This window comes from Vollenhovia emeryi, unplaced genomic scaffold, assembly GCF_000949405.1.
Source record: "Vollenhovia emeryi isolate VEMERY1.0 unplaced genomic scaffold, V.emery_V1.0 DF939171.1, whole genome shotgun sequence".
NCBI classification, from domain to species: domain Eukaryota; kingdom Metazoa; phylum Arthropoda; class Insecta; order Hymenoptera; family Formicidae; genus Vollenhovia; species Vollenhovia emeryi.
Genome location: NW_011967195.1, coordinates 1023662 through 1034246, shown reverse-complemented (window position 1 = coordinate 1034246; position 10585 = coordinate 1023662). Strand labels below are relative to the sequence as shown.

General features: G+C 44.3%; 1 protein-coding gene across 1 annotated transcript in view; it reads left to right on the top strand.

Annotated features, from left to right (window-relative positions):
• LOC105563822 (protein toll) overlaps positions 1 to 10585 on the top strand; it is a 56964-nt gene that overhangs the window by 42076 nt on the left and 4303 nt on the right. The gene's annotated exons all lie outside the window — the stretch shown is intronic.

Sequence of the window (10585 nt, the reverse complement as noted above, 5' to 3'; positions counted from 1 at the left end):
CCCTCTCTCTCCTAACAAAAGATGTTATCTCGATATCTTGGGATATTCTCCGACGCGGATAAAGTCGTTCGAGCGCATACCGTCGCCCGTATCTGAAATAATGATCTCTATTCCGAAGGAAAATCATCGAATCCTAATGCATCGACAATCGAACGACAAATCCGAACCTGATCTCGTTCACGCTAAACAGTCTTTTACGTTGCGTCCCACGATATAGCGGGAATCGCATCGGAAATAGCGGCTCGAAATGGCCAGAATCAAAATTGGCATCATCACGTAACATCATTACCTTTCAGAGAATGCTATTACGCGAACCAATTTCAAAGTCCAATGATGCGTTATACGAGCGTGTCTCTTCCTCTATATCCGTTTCGAATTCTTCCATCCCTTCATTTCCTTATTTAAGATTACCCCAAAACAATCATACCTCGATTACGCAGAATATATTTTACCGATTAAACCAATCCAATCATTTTTTCCATTGTATTAATTGATTGCCGTCAATTATTTTAAAGCGCCCGGTATTCGTGTCCACTTTATTATTTTATTTTTATTAAAGCTTCGACGTTTGAAAAAAAAAGGCAAATTTAACTGAATAACAAGTGTATTATTTTATCTAAAACTTACATTTCTAGCATAATCGCGTCAAAGGAAGAGTAACAGCAACATCGTAAAAATAAAACATAATACACAGTAAAAAATCGTGTGTTTAAATGTTAAAATTTTCTTCGGTTACCAAGATTTGATTCTTATTTCAATGTAAAATTAACATAAAACAGATATTTCGTAACACTTTTATCTGCTACATTTATGTTAACAGAATAACTTGACACTATGTATATCACTTAAAAATTGAATATTATTTCGAGTTGTTTAAACACAACTATTTCGCAAAATCAGCCAAAACATGTAATGTCGGCATTTCTTAAAAATTATTTCAACCATTCTAATTCGTAACTATTCGTTTACTTATTCTGTCTGTTTTTATTACATCGCACTTAAGGTTAAAAGAACATGAACATGAATGTGAAGTATAGTGTTAATTAACATTTATAATCTGTCAACAAGTAACACACGCGATGAATGTTAGTTTAACTCGAGGCTTAACTTAAAATTTAGAGCGGACCTCTTGGGACACGTGAAAAATGTTAACATTAACATTCTATTTTTTACTGTGTAAACATGATAGCTCAGTAGTCTATGATAATCCATTAATCCAGTCGTACATATTTTGTTATAACCGACCAATATATCTACAGATGCAACCGCCCCTCGCGTATTGGCCACCAACGATCACGTTTTCATCCGTCTCATTCCTCCTCGACCTGCCTTTCCTGGCGCTTCCGTTGACCACGACGGACGGCGAAATTGTCCCTTTCGTTCACTTCGATCGGCAGCGTCCAATCGACAATCTTTTTGTCGTCGGCGAAACGAAACCAGTCCGCTGTTGCGGCTCGCGCATCTCCGGCGATTTCCATTCCGCTATTTTCTTCCGTTTTCCCGCCCCCTCTCGCCCCAGCTCGCTTTGTCCGCTCGCCGGCCGCGCGTTAGCCTGGCCAATTTTGCGATTAAGCAATCTGACGCTCGAACGGCGATAGTAATGACGGTGAAAAGGGGGGTGGAGAGGGGCAAGGGGGGGAGGGAGGGAGAGATCGAACCGGTTCGCGCGCAGGTTACGACTAATTTAAAACGGTGCTCGTCTCTCTCATGTACGCGGAAGAGGAAAGCTTTTCGCGGCGAGTCGCGTTTATTACGCGATGCTCTTCACGCGCCGGGCGTGCGTTTTTCGCGCGGCGTTATTTATTGAAAGTTGATCGTCCGTTCGCGCGATGAAATCCGTCTCCCGACGTTTGGCGTTTGTTTCCCGTGGAAAATTGTGTTTACGCATCGCGTTAGGTGCCGGATCACGCTGTTCACGTCGATCGAAATGTCCATAGTCCTGGAGCGACGCCCGTAGGATCGATTCGCTGAATAAACAGCGTCCCCCGTGCGACGAAAGCGAATCCATCGATCCGATTTAATGACGCGAGAGGCTTACTTGAAGTATCGTTTCCGGACAAGTGCCCTTTAACATTTCTTTATTCCGGCCCGATCGGTCGACTGGTTTACAATTATCTTCTGTTCGGCGACGTACACGTGACCTGAAGCACCGAAATCTGGAGCATTCCGGACGATCCGTTGATTTGGCACGTTTTGTTTCAACATGCTGGAAAGTAATTTAAAATGTTATTAACTTAAATTAATTTGAAATGAAAAATTAAAAAAGTAACTGTGCACCTGCAGGAAAAATTTCCGGATTCCACGCTATTGCACTTCATTGTATCATAAAATAGGATCAATATAGCACCAATTGTATTTATTATAGAGAAAGAAATATTTTAATCTTAAATGAAAAATTCTAAAATCTAGAATAAAATGACAGTACGTATTCTTTTTTGTCGAATATCGTTGTGCCAACTTGGTGCGTTGTAAGATGAAGGGAAAATTTATTCTAAAAACGCAAGAATATATAAACTTACTCTTGTCTCAATATAGTAAATCTCTTTTAACTAAATTTTTAACTCGGTCCTTTAAGATATAAATCAATTACAAGTGTAAACGCCATTTTGGACCTGGCAACGCTGGAGGTAGCCATTTAAATTACTATGTGGAATCCATATACCGTATTTTTTTTAATCTTTTTTAATTCGATGGTGGAGAATAAGAATTATTGATTTTCTTTTGATATTGTCTTATTTTTATACTAAATGAGGTTGTGAGAAATGTGAATGCGTCAAGAATTTGTTGTCTCGGTAACAGAAATCCTTTCTGTGGGTGTAGGAAGAAACGTAAATTTTCTGAGGGTGTATTATAAAATTGTCGTTGAAGAAATACAATTTCTGGCTGGTGAAGAAGAGAAGTGATCGCAATCTTGCAGATTATCGTCGACGTACGATAATGTCGTCGATGGAAAATATTAAATAGTACTGTGCGAAAGCACGATGTCTGTCGCGGTCAACACTCCGTAACGTCGATATCCATGCGGCGATTATGATCGAGAATAAATAGACGGCATCAGGAAACGTTCCGGACTTTGCGAAGACTTTTCCCCGCGCGACAAAGAACTTTTCGCGATGCTGAAAGCCGAGATGCAAGTTTCCTCCTTTTCGCGTTTCCGCGCGCTTTCGTGCTGCCGAAGCCGAAGCCTGTGAGAGCGAAGTCGACTTGGTTTTAAATACAGCGACGAACCGTGCGGCACCGTGTCGCGCTTGTTGCCATCGCGTCATGATGCAAGGAAAAGCTGAGAGCGACTCCGGGCGAGCAGAGCGAGCGAGTTTTCCGCAGACTTTCGACTTGGCTACAGCGGCAACGAGGAACCTTCAATTTTAATGAAGCAAGCGCAGATGAGAGGGGAAGAGAGAGAGAGAGAGAGAGCGCGCAAGTATACGAGGGAGTAAAGGCGGCCCTCTCGACTGAAGAAAGTTTCTCTCCGGATTGCTCCCTGAAATCCTACCGGGGGCAAATTTCAGAGCCGCTCTGAATATTCGAGCCGAAGTTTCGCCCCCGAAAATACGCAACGACCGCCCCCAGAGCGCGCCCGGCGCTCGCGAAAGAACCGGAATAATACGGAGGGCGACTATTGAGAGTCCGGCTATTAATTCGACCGGCGCGATCCTATCCGGTTATAGAAGCGGCGTATACGAACGAACAGTATTACGTCGCGTCGCGTTGGTATAATAACAGCGGGCGCGGGCACGATAATAACGCGCCGCGCGTGAATTTTGTAGAATAATCCGCTCGGATAATAACGGCGCCGATCTCTCGCGCGACGAGTTCAATCGTCGAATCGCGCGATTCGGTTATAATCACTGCAGCGCGATGTGTTGCCTTTAGATATTCGAACGAGATGTCGCGCGTTTTAATTCACACTATGATTTCGCGGCGCCGTCGTGTGTGGCTGATCGCGATTGCTAGAAACGGGATCGGCTTTATTACAGGGATTGTGCGGGGATTCAAAATTATACAATTGATTCTATTATATGTTATTATATCAAGTGTGTCGGACGAGGAACGGATATGGATTATCGTCTTCGTGGATTCGGACCTATTCGTTGAGAACTGAAGAAAAAAAAATTTCCGACTAATCAATTAAATGTGAGACGTGTGTAGCACGCTTGAAAATTATCGGAACGTTATTTTAATGGTAGACTATTTAGTTAATTGGAAGCTCGAAATGTAATTTTAATGGTAGACTATTTAGTTAATCGAAAGCCAATGGAAGCTACCACATCATAAATAAATTGGGCTGAGTTTGATTAAAGTCTGTGTGAACTTAATTCTTAGCTTTACACCTAGGGCCGAAGACGTCTTGAATTATTATCTCACGGGGGGCAAACAAGTCTATAATTCACTCAGTAATTTAATACGAATATACTCCTACAGAAAAAAATTTCCAGATCTAATGCTATTACACTTGAATGCATCATAAAATAGGAGCGATATAGCGCCAATCATCTTTATTATAGAGAAAGAAATATTTTAATCTTAAGAGGATCCTAAATATCGTGGTGCCAACTTCGTGCGTTGTAAGTTGGAGGGAAAATTGATTCTAAACGCAGGAATACATGAACTTACATTTATATAAGTTACTCTTGTCTCAATATAGTAAGTCAATCTTTTTATTAACGAAATTTTTAACTAGGTCCTTTAAGATATAAATCAATGACAAGTGTAAACACCATTTTGGACCTGGCAACGCTGGTGGTAGCCACTTAACTTACTATGTGTATCCATATACCGTATTTTTAAAAATCTTTTTTTAATTCAATGGAGGAGAATAAGAATGATTGATTTAATTTTGATATTGTCTTATTTTTATACCAAACGAGGTTGTGAGAAATGTGAATGCGTCAAGAATATTTGTTGTCTCGGTAACAGAAATCCTTTCTGTGGGTGTAGGAAGAAACGTAAATTTTCCAATTCGGTATAATAAAATACGGGATCGTCCTATCGACCGGCCTAAAGAAAGGCCAGAACGATTAATCGAGGGATTTCCGGGGCATAGCATAATTCGCCGAAAGATCACCTTGAGAAATCTGATTCGAGAGTTCTTTTAGCACCGATGGACACGGCGGATAAGAATATCGGGGATTTATGGCGAGTGCGAAGGAGCGAGCGGACGAGCGTACGAGCGCGCCACGAACGCGTCGGCGAAAAGTCGAGATTTTCGCCCGATACTTGTTCGCAGCCGCGTATACGCCTATCCCACCGGGTCGGACGGACGGCTGGGTCTTAATTAACACACTCGCGTTATATCCTCCCCTGGGCCGAATGGTTGAAACAAAGGATAGCGCCGCTTTGTTCCTCCCATCGACGGAGGCTCTTTCGCACGGTCGCTCAGCCCGTAGGATAGGGCGTGTCCGCTCGCATAAGCGCTCCCTTCGGAACCAGTTTCACTTGTTTGTAAACACACGGGAGGATTTCCATTCACCCGGAGGAATTCCGCCTCAAGACCACGTCGTCGTCGTGCTCGCCCTCGGTCCATTTCATTACTTCTCGACGGGAACTCGGATCGCCATTGTCGCTCGCCCGAAAGTTCCGCGCCGCCCCGAATCGCCAATACGGTCGGTGCTCTTTCTCTCTGCCCGTCTTCTCTCGTTCCTCCGCTTTTCTGCTTAAAAACAATCGTCGCGCCGCCGAACTGGCGCGCGGAGGCGAGCGAGAAGGCGTCTCTCGGAAGCGAGTAAAACCTCGAGCTGCAAATTGACTCGTAACGCTTACAGGAAATCCGCCGGCCTCTTCTCTCATCGCGCTCGCCTTCGACGAAGCGAACACGTCGTCGTACCACCGGTCGTGCGCAAGGATATAATTTCATTTTCCGCTCTTTGAACGCTTTGTTTTGCGGATTATTCACGCCTCCATCGGTTCACGCTCGGAGATTCCTTTCCGAGGAAAGGCCTGTTCCGCAGCCTTTCGCATTATAGCCCCCCATTGACTCCCGAAACGACGGCGCAAAGTGAGCGGATTTAGAAATTGCAAGAGCGGAACACGTTTCCAACCACCGACGCTCTTCTCTAAAAAAGGCAACAAAGCGATATGTCACAAAGACCGAGAACCCGAGTGAATTAACTTTTTTAGAAAAAAAAACATGTCGCTAATTAACAGATTTTAATTTTCCGATATGTGGTTTCCCGATATAACAACGGTAACGGTGTCGAGCATTTTATTACGGGGAGGGATCATAAATTCTCCAAGGTCTTGAATTATTTTTACAAGCTAGACAAGCAGGACGCGAAAGAGATCGAAGGGATTCGCTCAGACGCGAATCGGGGATGGATTCCAAATAACATAAAGTACAATCTGTTCGACAATTGCGTTTCTCACAAATAGACATCTCACGCAACCCCGCCGGGGGTTTATTGCCGGACGAGATCTTCTGTCCGCGTACAGTACAATTTAAGTTATCCCGAGTTCTCGCGTTTCCCAAGTAGCGCCGCGCCGGTCCTAGAAAACACAAAGGGGTGTCCATTTGCCATCTGATAATAATTGGAAAAGTTATCGTCGGGATGGAGTTTTGCCCGCAACTAACATTTTCCCTCGAAACTATTCCGGCCGATGTAAAATGGAGAAACTTTCGCATCAAGGAATAACTTCCGCCGCTTTTGAATGATATTACTTCTTTCCGCCCGCAAATTCCCAGGAAGTGCCTCCGCGGCTTCTCGGAGGGACTTAAACGCGCCCAGTGATTTGTCTGGGCGGGAAGGGGGGAGCCTTCCACCGCGCCGTCATGTATACCGAAGCGCGTTACTCCTGAGAAGGGAAACTTGTTGTTCGTGAAATATAGAATATTTAATCTGTCGGGGATGGCGGTTCCGCTCGGCGGTTTCGCTCCGAAACCGTATCTCGGGGTGCCGGTTCCGAGCGTGGCTTTGATAGCGCGCTGCGCCGCCTCGAGGACTAAGGTGCTTTTAGAGAGCGGAACCACGGATCCCCAAAGTGTTAAATGATAACAATCGCTGAGCGAATTTGCGTCGAGGATCAGAAAGATGGCGAGACCATTCGGTTCTTCGCGGAGTCGCATTAAGCTCGATCTACGATAAAGACATCACGACCGTCCGCAGAGCGGGATTTATATCCTGGAAATTGCAATTTTAACTTTAATGCCGAGTTCTTTCGCGAATTCTCGGCCAATTTTTCTTTAGAAGATCGCAAAATATCATCAGTTTTTTAATATTCAACGTTAAATACTTTTTGATACTTGGGAAAATCACAAGAGAACATAATTGAGTTTATAAATGCTCAAATAACTTTGTTATTTAATTGCACCTGAAAATGACAATTCTTTATTAGCTATTTTTTTATCCTCCTCTACACCACCGTTAGACTTTAGGCCTATTGTGGTCGTTACATCGGATGGACGTGCCTTGTAACATACATGTAGTTCTCCGAGTGACGCCCAGAGATGCTTTTTAGTTTAATATCAATGACGTAATATTGTAAGTTTTTGAAAAGAATTTTACTCTGTTTGTATTGACTTGCGTTGATTTCGTTTTGTGGTCAACATACTTTCCATTTGCAATGTCCTGTAATTAAACTTGTAGATTATTGAATTCCTTGAGAAATACCACAACCCGTATAGTCGAAACGTCGGATTAAAATAAAGAAATCATCTGCCAGCCTAAAGTCGTCTGACAGTTCTTTTTATCGTTAATCAACTACTGGCGACTCGCATTCTTTCGTCGACAATTCTTTATTGTTTAGAATCAGTGTTCTTATTTTAATTAAGGAAAAAAGTTATCCAAGTGCATGCTATTATTATCTCCATTACATAATTATGCTGGAAAATATGATTATACGGTCGCAAGCACGATACATAAATAGCACTTATCGTCCGTTGTGAACGGAGAGCAAAATTAAGAATAGGAAAATGGCAAATTTTCACCTCACCGAAGCGAATATCTGAATAAATTCGCAGTTTGCTAAAGTTGATGGCAGTAAAATAAACTGCTCGCAAGCCCGTCGCGTTCGTGCCTTTTCAGTCGAATATTGGTGACGATCACGTAATCCCGCCTTGGGAAAAGGAAGGTGAAAAATAAAAATTTTCTCGCGAATGTGCCAAAATGATGACTATGTAACTTCTCTCTTCTTTTTTTTTTCGACGCAAAGAAATGACGTTCGATTGTCTGAAATTCGCGTGAGATTTGAAATGCGAAAATTGAGAAAGTTTACTGATGATCGCGTGATTGACTCCGGAGACAGATGTGTGCCATCGACAGAACGCGGATCACTCGCGAAGCGCAAGCAACTCGCGGGGTGTGCTCGGAGATTTTATAGAAAGTTGAATTATCCTTCAATCTCTCCCTCGATCCAGCAAATCCTCCGACGAAAGGAAAATTCGATAGAGATCTTCGCTCCCGATACATTCGCGGTAGTGGATGTTATTATTCTGCCCTCATAGAAGAAATGTTCTCGTCGTTAGCCCGTGGCTAATTTAGATTTAAAGAGAACGGCTTCTTGAAGCCGCCGTGAATTTTCGATACATTTGCGGGAATGGAAAATCGACAGGTACGCCGAGGCTTGTGCGCCGCGTACAGCGAATCCGACGCTTTCATTACCCAGCCAAATTGAATTTCGCGAGGATTGTGTTACTTTGTCGCCTCGCGGCCCCCGCTATTTCCATTTTGGTCAACTATCCGCGAATATAATGCCGTAGCAGTACCCCGAATGTACGGTTCGTTTATTGCTACTTGACGGTGGCTTGGCAAGAAGAGAACGAGATTGTAACGATTCGCTGGTGGAAAAAGAAGGAAGAGAAACAGGGACTAGACGTCGCGTTTTGCGTTCGAATAAAGTGGCACGTGACATCTTTTTTTTTGCCGATGCTGCGTTTGCGAAAAATTCAAATGCAATGAGTAATTCTTTAAGAAAAGACACTGCAAGTATATTTGCTTTGCACTGCCATTTGACGTCTTACATACAGGGCGGGGCATAAACACCTGACGGTTTTCGGAGTAATCTGAACACTGTGCGCTTGGTCGAAGATTACATTCTAGTCATTTTGAAATTGCACGGAGCCTCAGATGACATGGTTCGCTTTTGAAAAACAATATCCGCGAGATGTCCACCCCGATTTTCCACACACTGTTCCATCCTGGTAGGAAGAGAATGCGTTACTCGCCGTAGAATCTTCTGCGGGATCTCCTCTATGGCCACGCGAACGCGCTGCTTCAGCCCCAAGATGGTTGCCGAACGTGTTTCGTACACCTCGCTTTTCACAAATCCCCACAAGAAAAAGCCTGGCGCTGTTAGGTCTGGCGAACGGGCGGGGCCACTGCGTGTCACCATACCGTGAGATAAGGCGTCCGGGAAACACTCTTCTGGGTAGGACAAAATAAACTAAAACCGTCAGTGAACCATGTCATCTGAAACTCCACGCAACCGTGTGTCCCTCGACACGACCGAAGCATATCTTTTACCGAGCACACAGTGTTCAGATTATCCCGAAAACCGTCAGGTGTTTATGCCCCACCCTGTACCTTAGGAATATTTTAGCTAGCAATTATTACTAGTTGGTGCTTATTGGTGATGAATATCATCACATGCCTCAACGGTCGAATAAATGATTTAAAAGGGATGTTTACTAGCGTCAAAAGTCAATTTAAACACGTGGACTCGTTCCAACAGAAACCTGTATTTCAAGACTGCGCGCAGTTTGTTAAGTTGGGAAAAGTATACGAAAAATTCATACCGAAATATTACTACTAGACTACCGAGATCCATCCCGACCGAAAATGGTATCGTTTCTATTTAAATGTCTCGACTGTTTGAAACGTCAAGGTTTTTCGCGTATTTGAGGATAATATAAAAATGATAATTTCTGAATGAAATTTGCTCGACAAACGCACCGGAGAGATTTTATCGTCTGACGATAAGGGGCGATTTTTACGGGGAGACAAGAACCCCTTTTAACACGCGTTAAACATTCATACGCCGCTTTTAAAATTCCCATCTCTCGTAACGAAACACTCCTCATTGTTTCGTGGCGGGGGAAAAAAAACCCCCGTTTACGTCATTTTCAGAAAACGACGAGTGAAAGAGCATTTCAATCGCGCCCCTAACGGCGCTCGGAGAACGTCCGCGGCTCGACGCGTTAAATAATCGTCGCGCCGGTCGCCGATTGTGATCGCGGGATCGCGTTATTACTTTCAATCGGCGTAATCCGGAGCGCCAATCGCGGCCGCATTGTGCCGGGGCACGCGCTGACGAGTTGACGCGTCATTTACGGAAATTGTAAACGCTATACGAAATCCTCGCGGGCCGCGCGGTCGCCGCGCGGATCGACGCGGAGGAGGATTAACGATCGACGAGCGATCGACATCGCGGGCGCCGCGCGACGCCCCGGTCACTCGGAAACGCCGACAGCGCGGAGGGGGATCCAATCGGACCTTGGTATTCCGCCCGTGTCCCGCCGGCGTTACTGTTGCCGAGCTGCATACTCGGTCAAGAGTGATTTTTCGCAATCAATAACTTGGCTGTTTACGCACCGCTTCCTGTGCAACGCCGCTTCTCTCTTCGCTGCCCCCGCGGGCACGGCGGTGTAATTACA